At 48.8% G+C, this 11861-nt stretch overlaps 1 long non-coding RNA gene across 1 annotated transcript; it reads right to left on the reverse strand.

Moving 5' to 3' along the window:
• Positions 1–388: 388 nt before the first annotated feature.
• On the reverse strand, positions 389–1647 carry LOC311604523. Its single transcript, XR_014781539.1, has 3 exons — positions 1439–1647; positions 1053–1303; positions 389–691 (listed from the first exon to the last, which is right to left on the reverse strand). It is a non-coding gene; the product is annotated as an uncharacterized lncRNA (long non-coding RNA).
• Between the last annotated feature and the right edge of the window lie 10214 nt (positions 1648–11861).

Below are 11861 nucleotides of genomic sequence, written 5' to 3' on the forward strand. Positions count from 1 at the left end.
TCATTTTTATAGGCTATTATTTCCCATCCATAATCCCAAATAATGCTTATGCTGTTCATCCGGGCCACTTCTTTCCGTGCGGAACTTCGGAGTCCCTCCTCCTGGCCCATGTGGTTCCTCCCTGTCCCATGGCCTCTCTGTGCCTTCTTCCTCTCTCCTACTCAAGATTCTTCTGTCCCCAAAGCCCCCAAACCTTTGCTCCATCCCTTCCTTCTGCCCTGCCCAGGTGGAGGCCTCTTATTGGTCAAACAGCAAGGCAAGGCTTGTACAGCAATACTCGGGGTACATGATAGTCTATTAGAAAACAGGAAGAATCTCGGGGGACGGGAGAGGGAGGGAAGCAATTTACAAATACAAAGCAACAGACCACGTTGTAGCAATGCTCCAGTGTCATATTTTAAATCACAGCTTTCCAGTGTTACAACATCCATTTTCCCATGCGGATACAGCCCTGTAGCTCTTCACAGGGCAGCTTTGTGCTAGAGATGCAACAATGTGAAGGTAGGTTCCAGGCACACCAGATACTTCTGTGCTTTCTTACATGTGATGTCAAGTTGTGGCAGGACCTTGGTGTCTTCCTATCACATTTGTTGTCTGGAGCCTTGGTGGCAATCATTACTACTCTGTCACTGACCTGCTCTCGGGTGGGAATTCTCTTCTGTATCTTTGACATTGCTGTGCCCTGGTCTCCCTAGAGGAAGAGAGACTTGTAAGTATTGATGGAGAAATGTCTGTCCAAGTGGGGATATTCCTGGCATAGAAACAGCAGTGATTGTGAAATAAATATTTCCACAGCTGCCACTCAAACATATTGTGTGTGTGTGTGTGTGTGTGTGTGTGTGTGTGTGTGTAAGTCAAGTAGACACAATTTCTGAAAGGGTGGAAACCCCTGTGGTCTCCTATGCTCCCAACACTTGGGAACCTGACCGGAAGGGGGCAGTGCTTGTGGAATGCATACGTGATTGGTTCAGAGCCACTGAAAGGAAAGAAGGAACAACGGAGGAAGGGAGGGAAGATGGAGAAGACTTAGAATTGGCAGCACAGAGAGTCACCTTTGTTCTTCCTCAACCACGGAGTCCAAGAGACGTGAGGAACTGTTCCCTGCCCCATTCTTTCCAAGTACAGCAGGTCCTGTGCACCCATGGGTTCTGTATCTGACTGCAGATCAGAAACATTTGAAAGGGAAAGTTGCATTGGTACGGAACAGGCTCAGACCGGTTCTTGTTATTGTTTCCTACATAGTGTGGCAGCAGATGATTGCAATGCCATTTCTAGTGGGCATTTTGAGGAATCTGGAGATGATCTGAAGTAGGTAAAAGGATGTGAGCAAGTTCAGTATAAACACTCTGCGATTAGATACGAGGTCTTGACTGTCTGTAGATTTGGGTATTTATGGCATTCTGGAAGCAATTCGTAGATACCTGGCCCCTCCCATTACCTCAGATGGTTTCTTTATTTCTCTTGTCTGTGGGAATGAATCACACGCTGGTTCAGGACTTTGGGAACTTGGGTTGTAGTTTGGATGTGGACTGTCCCCTCGAAGCCCATGTGTTAAAGGTTCGGTTACCAGCCAATGGCACTATTGGGAGGTAGTGGAAACTTATGGTGGAGGGTCCAGGTGTCACGACTTGGGTCCTTGGAGGTGGGCCCTTGTGTAGGAGGGCTGTGTGCTGTGGGTCTTTTTCTCTATTCTCTGCCTCCCTCCTCCTCACCCCCATTGTAGCATCACAAAATGTTCCCTGACATCATAAGTGACTTCAACACAGGTCCAAGAGCAATGGGGCCAACTGTCTAGGGACTGCATCCTCTAGAACTGTGAGGCCAGCTAACCTTCCAACTCTTTTCAAGCTGATCATCTCACATATTTGTCACAGCAACAGAAAGCTGACAAGTGTGGTTCACTATCTTTTCCTTTCTTTCTTTTTTCTTTTTTTTTCATTACAAGAACAACTCTTTTATTTTATGTTTATGTGTCTGTGCACATGCATGCAGGTGCCTGTGGAGGTCAAAAGAGAGTGTCAGATCTCCTGGAGCTGTAGTTAGGAGCCATCTGATCTGGGCACTGGTCACCTGCAAGAACAGCAGATGCTCTTAACTGCTGAGCCATCGCTCTTGTCTCCTTTTGATCCTTCATAACTCATAAGCCTATGTCCTTTAGGAGTAGGACAATCCCATCACCGGGCCTCGGTATACCTGGCTAGATTTGTATATTGCTGATATTGCAAACTCCTGATGCTTTCAAGACAGTCTACAAAAACCCAAGTTTCTCTCTTCACTGTGAGGTGTTCCCTTTGCTCCTGGACTGTATCCTCTCAATTCCTACTTGTCCTTCCCCCAGGGACTGTGACATATGGGGAAAGAGGACCATAGTCCAGAGTAAAGAACACTGGTCTTGGAACCAAAAAATAAGGTGCAAGTGTCTGCATGGGTACCCATTCATCATGTGGTCTTAGGCAAATTGCCTGGCTTTACAGTCATAATGAGCCCCAGGGCCATTAACGTTTTCTTCCTGGTAGGATGCCATGTGAAGCTCAGGGCGGGAGCTCAGTGCTGTGGCCACAGAGCCTCTCCTCTGAGGTTCCCAACCTGGTAAGGCCAGGGATGCTTTGGCGGGTGGCCTGAACCAGTCAGTGCTCACATCCTGTTTCACAAACCCCCACACGAATCCTGGGAACAATCACCATCCTCATGTTCCTACCAATGTGTTAACTTAAACAAGACAAACCAAACCAAAAGAACAAACCAGACTTGCTAGGCCATTAGCCGAGAGTCTGAGTTTGAGACTTGACAACAAATCTCAAAGTTTGCCCCTCAGTTTTTACTCCTTTGTGGCATCAGGGAAGTGGGTGACACAAGCCTCTACAACAGGAAGAAGCCCTTTCAGGTTTGCTGTGCCTAGCAGGTACAGCTGCAGTTAAGAAGCTGAGGCTCATAGCTGACCTTGGGATCAGACCCAACTCAAACCTGACGTCAAACCCAAGTGGGCAATGAACGAAAAACAAAAGGAAAGAAAGAATGGAAGAAAGAAAAAAGAAAGGAAGGTGTAATGGTTAAAAAAGAAGATGCCAGGCAACAGATATGATCTGGAGAAGTTTATTATTTGAGCATAGGAGACCATGGAAGTAGGAAGGGTAACCCAGAGAGAAAGAGAAAGACAGACAGGGGGAGAGAGAGAGAGAGAGAGAGAGAGAGAGAGAGAGAGAGAGAGAGAGAGAGAGAGAGAGAACCCTTTTTATAATCTTAGGCAGGGGCACACCTAGTGGCAGGCAGGTAATGACATCATAGGGTTGCTAGGCAGACTGGGGGCAGTGTGCTAACAGAAGGAAGGAAGGAAGGAAGGAAGGAAGGAAGAAAGGAAGAGAAAAGAAAGGACATGAGGACGTGGCTGCTCCTAGGTGCCATTGAGGAAATAGTTCATTGTAGATATAAAAGGGAGAGCATAGCCAGAGGCAGCCCATCTGGTGGTGGTGGTGGGGAGTCAGAGTGGTCATAGTCATGTGAGGGGTGGGGGGCAAGAAATGAACCAGGTGCTACAGCCAAGAGTTCAAAGGTACAAGGGGGCACGTAATTAAAATGTCTGAATTATATAGGGAAGAGCCTCTGGAGGAAGGGCAGCCCAGTGTCTGGGCTGGAGTATTCAGGGTAGAGGGTGGGGTATGGTGTGCCAGCCACACCCTGTAACAGGTAGGGACTGAGAGATACTGGCTGGAACCTAGCATCCACGTCTGCTTCCGCTTTGATATGTTAAATAAGCACCTCCGCTGCTGGTCCCAGGTTTGAAAGTTAACTGATCCGTGAAGCCTTCCTAGCCTTAGAGAGCAGATGAGCAGGAGATGACCACTCTCTTGGAACTCAGCCTGTGAGGTGCAGGAGCAAAACGAACCCTGCTCAAGTGACTTCCAGCCTTGTTCTCTGGAATTGACTTGACCCATCAGGTGCTGTGGGTCCAGCTGACTGGCCCCAAGTACAAAAGGTGACACTCTGTGTTTACTCTTTAATTTCTGAGCACAGGAATCAATGGGTTGGAGGAAGAGAGACAGAACAGCAAACAAGGACACAGACTATGTAAACCATCTTCTTAGGAGCTATTCGGCAGCGGAGAAAAAGATGGCCAGTGAGGTTGATACAGTCTAGGCATTTAAAACACAGACACAGCCATTCTTGCTGAGGGCTGAAAAGGGCAACTGGTCCTTGGAAACCCTGGACCAGTTGGTCTTTCAGGATGTGCTGAGCTCCTGTTAATGACAGCATGGTACGCCTGAGAGCGGATTCTGGCTCAAAGGAAGAAATGACGATTGTAAGGAGGGTGTGTCTAAGGCGTCAACAACTGAGCCATTGTCTTATCCCCCCCCAGGACACCCCCCTTCCCTGTTACTGGATCCCAGGGCTTAGCAGTCAGTGTGATAAAGCTGCACAGCTTCTCTCTTCAGGCTGGAAATGCCTTCTCTGTCCCCCCTCCCCCTCCTCCGGGTTCCTCCTCTTCTTCTCACTCCTCCTCCTTGCCCTTCTCTCTCTCCTTTTCCTCCTCTCCCTCCTTTTTCACCTCCTCCCTCCTTCCCCTCTCTCTTCTGTAGTCCTCATAGCCTGCAAGCCCACGAGTCCTACATAGAAACCAAATCTTCCACTTTGGAAGATGCTGTTTCAAAAGCAACCCTGGCTGGAACAAAGCTTCCAGACAGAAGGAGTGCAGAGGGACAGAGTCGTTTCCAGGGAGGAGCAGACTAAGGAAAGGCTCTCTCTGACCTCACCTGTCCCTCTGGCCGCAAAGGACCATTTAACTGGAACATTCTAGACCACACCCGGCCTCCAAACCACAGGGCTCCCTCCTTGTCATCCTCCTGGCCCAGATCATTTTCCTAGGGGGTTGGTTGTGGGTTTTGTTTCCAAAGCAAAGTATCTCTTCCTTAACACTCTACCTTCCTGTGGCAAAAAGAGACTGATTCACAATGGCGTGATTTATATTGTTCCTCATTGAGTCAGTGGAGCTTCCGGGTGGAAACAAAGAACGCTTGAGTCTACAGTGGGCAGGGCAGGTCTCTGATTGGCAGGGAACAGTGCCTGAGAATCCAAGTTCAGTGTCTGGGTGAGCATCTCCTTTCAACTGTAAACTGAGTCTCCCAGCCTGGCTCAGAGGTTCTCGATAGACTTACTCCCTTAGGCCACAACTGTGCCAGACTTCCAGCATTACCTGCGTCTGGATCAAATGGAGCCCAGGAACATACTCCCACATAGCTCCAGTGTGAACACTTTGCTTTCCCAGGTACAGTTCAGTTCACACAACGAGGCACAGACCCTGTCAGTGTGCCAGGGAGATGGAGTAAAGCTGTTGCTTCTACTGTTACCTCTCTGCTTCCTCCTGAGAACCCAAGCCCCTCCCCTCATCCCTCTACTTCCTCTCTCTTCCTACTTCCAGCCATGAGGTTGTGGCTTTGCTCTGCCTGAAGACCTTTCGTGATGAACTGCCTCTCCAAAACAACGAGGTTAACTGATTCTAGGTAGAAACTTTCAGAACGGTGAGCCGAAGAACCTTTTCTCTTTATAAGTTGATTTGCCTCAGGTATTTGTTCCAGTGACGGGATGCTGACTAACTTATCCGATAAGGTAAATCCTGTGCTGGTTAGTTTTTGTCAACTTGACACAAATTAGAGTCAGTTTGGAAGAGAGACCCTCAGTTGAGGAATTGCCTCCATCAGACTGGCCTGTAGGCAAGACTATAGGGCTTTTTCTTGTTTAGTGATGGGGGAGGGCCCAGCCCACTGTGGGCAATGCCATCCCTGAGCCGGTGGTCCTGCGTTATATAAGAAAGCACACTGAGCAAGCAATAGAGTATAGTTCAGTGTTCCTCTGTGGTCTCTGCTTCAGTTCCTGCCTCCAGGTTCCTGCCTTTAGTTCCTGCTTTGGCTTCCCTCAATAATGGCCTGGAAGGTAAAATAAGCCCTTTTCTACCAAGGTTGCTTTTGGTTATTGTTAGGCACATAACTTAAAAAAAAAAAAAGATTTTGTGTAGCTAAGAAACCATTATGTAACTTAAATGCCATTTTAAGTGACTTGAAATAACGTGGTGCCTGAGCTTGCCACCAAACAAGTCTTCTAAGAACTGGTCCTCAAGTACACCCTTGGCAGGCCACCGAGCAGCTTGGGGTTAGCCCAGACCAAGACAAGCTTGATATTCTAGTGAACCAGCCCCCAAGCTGCAAGCCCAATAGCTCAAAAGTAGCACCCAGTGAAATGGCTTAACAATTGGAACTCTGGGAATGGCTGGCTAGCCTCTCTGTGTTGATACTCTACAGCAAGAGGAACTGCCTCTGTGTATGGCCCTGACCTCAGTGACCACTGAACTTCTGGCACTGTTGTTGGGCTCATACAAGCCTGCTTGCCAGCCTGGCCACTGGCCAGCACTCTCGAGCACACCCTGGATCTCCATCCATGCCATCCTCCCAGCCTGCCCCAGCTGGAGGATGGTGAATGTGGGCGGAGCCTGCAAGCTTCTGAAGTGTCCTCCCTGGGGAAGACTGCCCAGTCCACCTTTTAGCAGCATGTCTGCCCAAACACCTGTTCCCGCTTGGTGAGATGTCTGTCTAGCTTTCATATTAGCATGACGTGATAAGAAATGTTTGTGTGAATAAACCAATGTGTTTGAAAGACTAATTCTATGTGGACATCCCAGTTGGCAAGCTTAAAGAACATAGATTGTATTCTCTGCAGTTGTGATGTTAATTATAGCAAGAGACGCCAAACCAGAACATATCCAGTGTCCTTTCTCCATGAATTCATGTAGAGGGATGGTGTTACTTAACTTGTGTTCGTCCGAAGTAATACTCACCGGAAATCAGCACCCAGGGACAGACTAGGCCAGGGGCTGATGGGATTCTACGTAGTGGCATCCCTTGGACAGTTAGGGAGGGGATAAGTGGGTACTAGAAGGCCACTTGTCTCTAGTATGAAGCTATATATTTCTTCCAAGTTGAAAAATCTGTTTGTTTTAATGAAACAAAGCAAAACAATTTTTGTAGCTTAGCTTCTCAGTTGGTGATGTGGAAAAGTTTGGTAGCAGAGTCCTGGAAAAACTCTGATGTGGCCCAGACCTGTGAACCCCAAAACAAAAAGCATACTCCCTGGCTTTCATCTCTGAGGATTTCAGAACCCTTGATGTGAACGCTTCAACTAACACAGGCATGCCTTCCCAAAGCTCTGAGGGCTGTTGGAGTTTGCAAATATATTTGATATTTTAATAAAACTAGCTTTGGTTTAAAATTGAATCAAGCCGCCAGGCATAGTGGCACACACCTACAATCCCAGCATTCAGAGAGGCAGACGCAGGCAGATATCTGTGAGTTCAAGGACAGCCTGGTCTACAAAACAAGTCTAGGGTAGCCAAGACTACACAGAAACCTTGTCTAAGAACAAAACAAGACAAAACCCAATAAATAAATAAAAAAAAACAAATAGTAGATAATAAATAAACAAACAAATAAATAAAAAGAATAAAATGAGTTAGAATCGTCAAATAAGATCTGCTTATTTCAAGTGTGGATTAGTAAGTTGGAGCTGTGTGATGCTGTGGTAAAAAGCATCCCCACAAACAGCTTGACACTCAAAGAGTAAATTTCACATCGAGCTCATGGTCCTGTTTTGGAGGTTATTGAGCCTCTGGGAGGAGGGACCCAGCTAAAAGAAATGGATCTTTGTCGGGCAGGCCTGGAGCTTATGCCTCGCCCCACTCTCTGTCTCATCCCTGCTTCCTGGTCTCCTCAGAGGGGGACAAGGAGCCTCCTGCTCTTGCCCGCACTCCTGCCACCAAGCTGCGTCGGCAACTATGGACCATATCCTACAGCCTTGAGCCAAATAAGTGTATCTTCCTTTAACTTGAGTCTTGTCAAGTATTTGGTCACAGCAACGAGAAGGTGACTACCACAGTACCGAATCCTAGACACACTATCTTTTTCCCTATATGCCCTAGAGTTTTGGCACAGAGTACCAGAGCGAATATAGTCTATGTCCTTGTGTCTACTTTGCTCCACTACTTCTACACTTTGGGACTGTTACTAAATAATAATAATAATAATAATAATAATAATAATAATAATAATAATAATGTTAACAACTCAAGCACTGTGAAATCATGACCACCTACCTAATAATCAAGATGGCTACTAAGTGACTAACAGGAGGGTAGCAGCAGACAGCGTGAGCGCACCAGGTGAAAGGCGGTATTCAAGATGGCCACTAAATGACTAACGAAGGATAGCAAAGATATCATGGATGTGCCAGGTGAAAGAATGATTCATGCCCTAGATCGAATGGGTGAAGTAAGATGGTCTATTACTCAGAATGACAAGCAATTTAGGATTTGCAAGTGGTTCGTTTTTCTGGAGTTTTCTACTTAATATTTTGAACTGCAATTGACCACAACTAACTGGAGTTTCTAGAAGGGGACCGGTGAGTAAACAGAGACTAGTGTACCTCCTGTTTTTGCCCTATGTACAAATGGATGGGCTGGTGGCCTTATTCTACTTTAATCTCACTACAGGACCAGGGTGAGCAGGCACCATTGCCAGCTCTGCCCACCCCATGATGGAGTGCCTAGGAAGAGGTTTGATGACTTCCAAATTGCACAGTCTGGGATGGATGGGGAGTGAGGTGATGGTGCAATTTGGCTGAATGGACTGGAAGCCACAAGGCTGGAGGTTTTCGCTTGTTGGTGCTTGCCCATAGGTGCATCATCTAACCTGCCCCAGATTCTGCTCCTTCATCCATAGCTGCAAGTGCAAGAGGCAGGGGTGGTGAGTAGGGGATAATTACGCCCCTTAGACTTTCCTGGGAGGAATGCTGTATGGATCCACGTACAGCCACGCCAGGAAAAGTAAAATGGGAGTGAGAAGGAAGAGAAGTATTTTAATAACAGGGTAGAGAGCGCTCCGGGAGTCACAGCCAAGAGATTTGTATCTGCAGCAGGACGAGGCTTCGGGGAGAGAGCCCTAAAGAACAGCAGCTTCAACTGCGCAGCATGTGTTGCTCCCTCGGAGGGGAAAGGCCCAAGAGTGTAGCAGTCTCTGGGGTTCCTTCAGTTCTCCATCTGTTTCCCTGTCTTAGGGTTCTGGAAACATCAGAACTCCAGAAGCTAGTAGGAAGGTCCAGGGTGCAGGACAAAAAGGGGGCGATTACCGGGCCAGCCCCAGTGTCTTCTCATGAGTAAAGCTAATTGCTTTGTTTCATATGGCACCACCAGAAAACCCCCTGGGGCTTGCCACAGAAGCACAGAGGAGGAGGAGGAGGAGGAGGAGGAGGAGGAGGAGGAGGAGGAGGAGGAGGAGGAGGAGGAGAATTTGTCTGCCTGGTCAAGTCTCCCTCTGGATGGCTTTATGATGGGCAAGCCCTGCATGCACACTTAGTCTTTACCTCTTCAGAGGGGAGGCCAGACTGGGAAATATCCACAGAGGCATCTGGGCTGTGCTCTGCCACCCACGAAGCAGCCAGCCTCCTTCTCTGCCCACCTGTCCGTGACCCCATGTCTGGCTTGAACTCGGTGTGCCCGCTTAGCTAGTGCATCCCACAGTGCCTTGATCTTCCACAATAACAGCGAAGCCCTAGGGCAGGCGGTGAGAGGCCAGTGATGCAAGGCACAGGGTACTGTGCTGCTGCGGGCTATGCCTGTGAGCATCTGGAAGCCGGAACATCGGCACAATGGGCCCAGCCTAGCCAAGCGGGTAAAATGTCAGGGCATTGTAACCTCTGCAACAAGATGGCGTGAAACTCGGTGGGACCCGTTTTAATGAGACCGAAGTCCTTCTCTGACCAAAGACTATGGTTGTAGTTAAATGATTCAAAGATTCATTAGTGGCTTGAACAGATGCTAGACTATGCAAAAATGCCTCTGACATATATTTCATAAGCCAAAATGGTTGCACAAGCCCCAGCCATTAAGCCCGCATTCCTGCTAACAACAACAGCAGCAGTGGCAACAACAAGAAAATGGTAGAAAGGAAGGCGCTTCTCCGCTTACCATCACTTCTGAAAAACTGCGCATGACATATGTGACTTTTCACTATATTCTGGGTGGCCCTGTGCCCAGATAGCAAAGTATCAGAACGGTATATCAAGATAGACGACGGGTAGACAGGTAGCTTGACCTAAACAGCCAGGGTGGGGAGCCCTGAGCCAACTTCAGAGTGGGTTCCACCACTAGCGAGTCCCTATTTCACATCAGGACGCCGGGGTTAAGAAAGGAAAGCAGGGAAGTGCACATAGACAGACAGGGGAGGGGCAAGAGGAAGCCAGGGTGCAGGGAAGTGAGAAAGAGAGATGAAAGCAATACCAGAAGGAGGGGGCCCCATAAGATTGCTCCACCTGCGGACTGGACTCCTCAGAACCGCCCACTCTCTAATGGGCAACTGGGGCGAGTGGGAGGGCTATCCTTGCCAGCCGGCACTATCAGCCAGGGCTGACCTCATGCTCCCCTCAACCTCAACATGCCCTCCCACCAAGCCTGTACACATTCCATCCTTGCCCATCTTCTGTCTCCTCCCCCTCCCGTGTGCTTGGGGGAGGAGGGGATGGTTCTTTGGTTTGGATACACTCAGTCAGCATGGCTCCACCTCAGGATGGGGGCGGGGGGGGTGTGTGTGTGTGTGTGTGGCTCCCAGCACACTGACTCTGCCTTATTTGCTCCAGAAAAGCTTGGCGTGTGTGTGTGTGTGTGTGTGTGTGTGTGTGTGTGTGTGTGTGTGTAGAAATATAAGTTAAAACCTCTCCAGTCTGCACAGCGTTCATACCCAGAGGATAGGCCCCACCCTGGTAGGCAGCTTCTTATGTCACTACACATACCAGGGACTGAAGAGGCCATGAAGAGAGCCACCCTCCCCACCTAGTGGTGGCCTGAACTGAACTGAAACTAGACTGTGTTTCCCTAGACCTGTGAGAGCCAAAACCACCAGCTGCCAGGGCATCACTCCTCAAAGGAGGAGTCTACTCGACTCAACTGTCAAGTTCTGTGACAGAACATTTGTCAACCTTGACACATCTCAGGAAGTGTCACTCTTTGGAAAAGGACAGGAATCCCTCCCCCAAGGCAGTGGTGTAGGAAAGGGGAGGGCTGGCTGACCTACTGATGCTGATTCCCAGGAAGGCTGATCAGGACTGCTCTGGAGGGAGGAGCAGGTAATGCAAGAAGGGCCCTGGTGGTCTTGGATTCAAATGCTGCCTTCCCTGGCAACTGTACAACCTAGTTTAAGCTAGTTTTTCTGGGTCTGGGATGTTCAGATCTGGAAAACGCTGCCAAGCTGTAGCCCTGACCTGGTTATAAGAGGGATGAACAGAGCATGCTCGAAAGACACCCTTGCTTATCAGGGTTTTCCTCCAACCAGCTCATGGTTTTTTCCCAGTTCCAGGAGGGTCAAGCAGCTCGCTTTCTCCTGCTCTGTCATGTGCAGTCCCTGGCAGCTGCCTCCCTCTGTTGTCTGACAACCAGAAAGCAAGGTTTAATCCGCAACAAAGCTCACCTAGCCTGGTGGGGGCCTGGGGCTCCTGCAGGGCTCAGAGAGCAAGGACTGTCTGAAGGGCCCCTCTCTTCTTACAGGAATTACATTAGATGCTGCTGGACTGGGTCAGGGTACTAACCTGGCCCACACCACACTCCTCTCTGCTGTTGGCTATCTCCCAGCCTTCCGTGTCACCTGCTCCTCAGACCCCCCAGGGCCATGTAGTGAAGAGAGAGGGAGCCGACCATGTTCATAGCTCACGTTTATTTCCACTGAAAAGCCACCACGAGGCTTCTGTGAATGGATGCCTGGGTTAAAATTCTCCTCATTTTCTCACTGCCCCTTCCCCAACATCTTGGCCTTCCTGTGTGGATTAGTTCAACT

This window comes from Acomys minous (genome assembly GCF_964271855.1).
Source record: "Acomys minous genome assembly, chromosome: 9".
NCBI lineage: Eukaryota > Metazoa > Chordata > Mammalia > Rodentia > Muridae > Acomys > Acomys minous.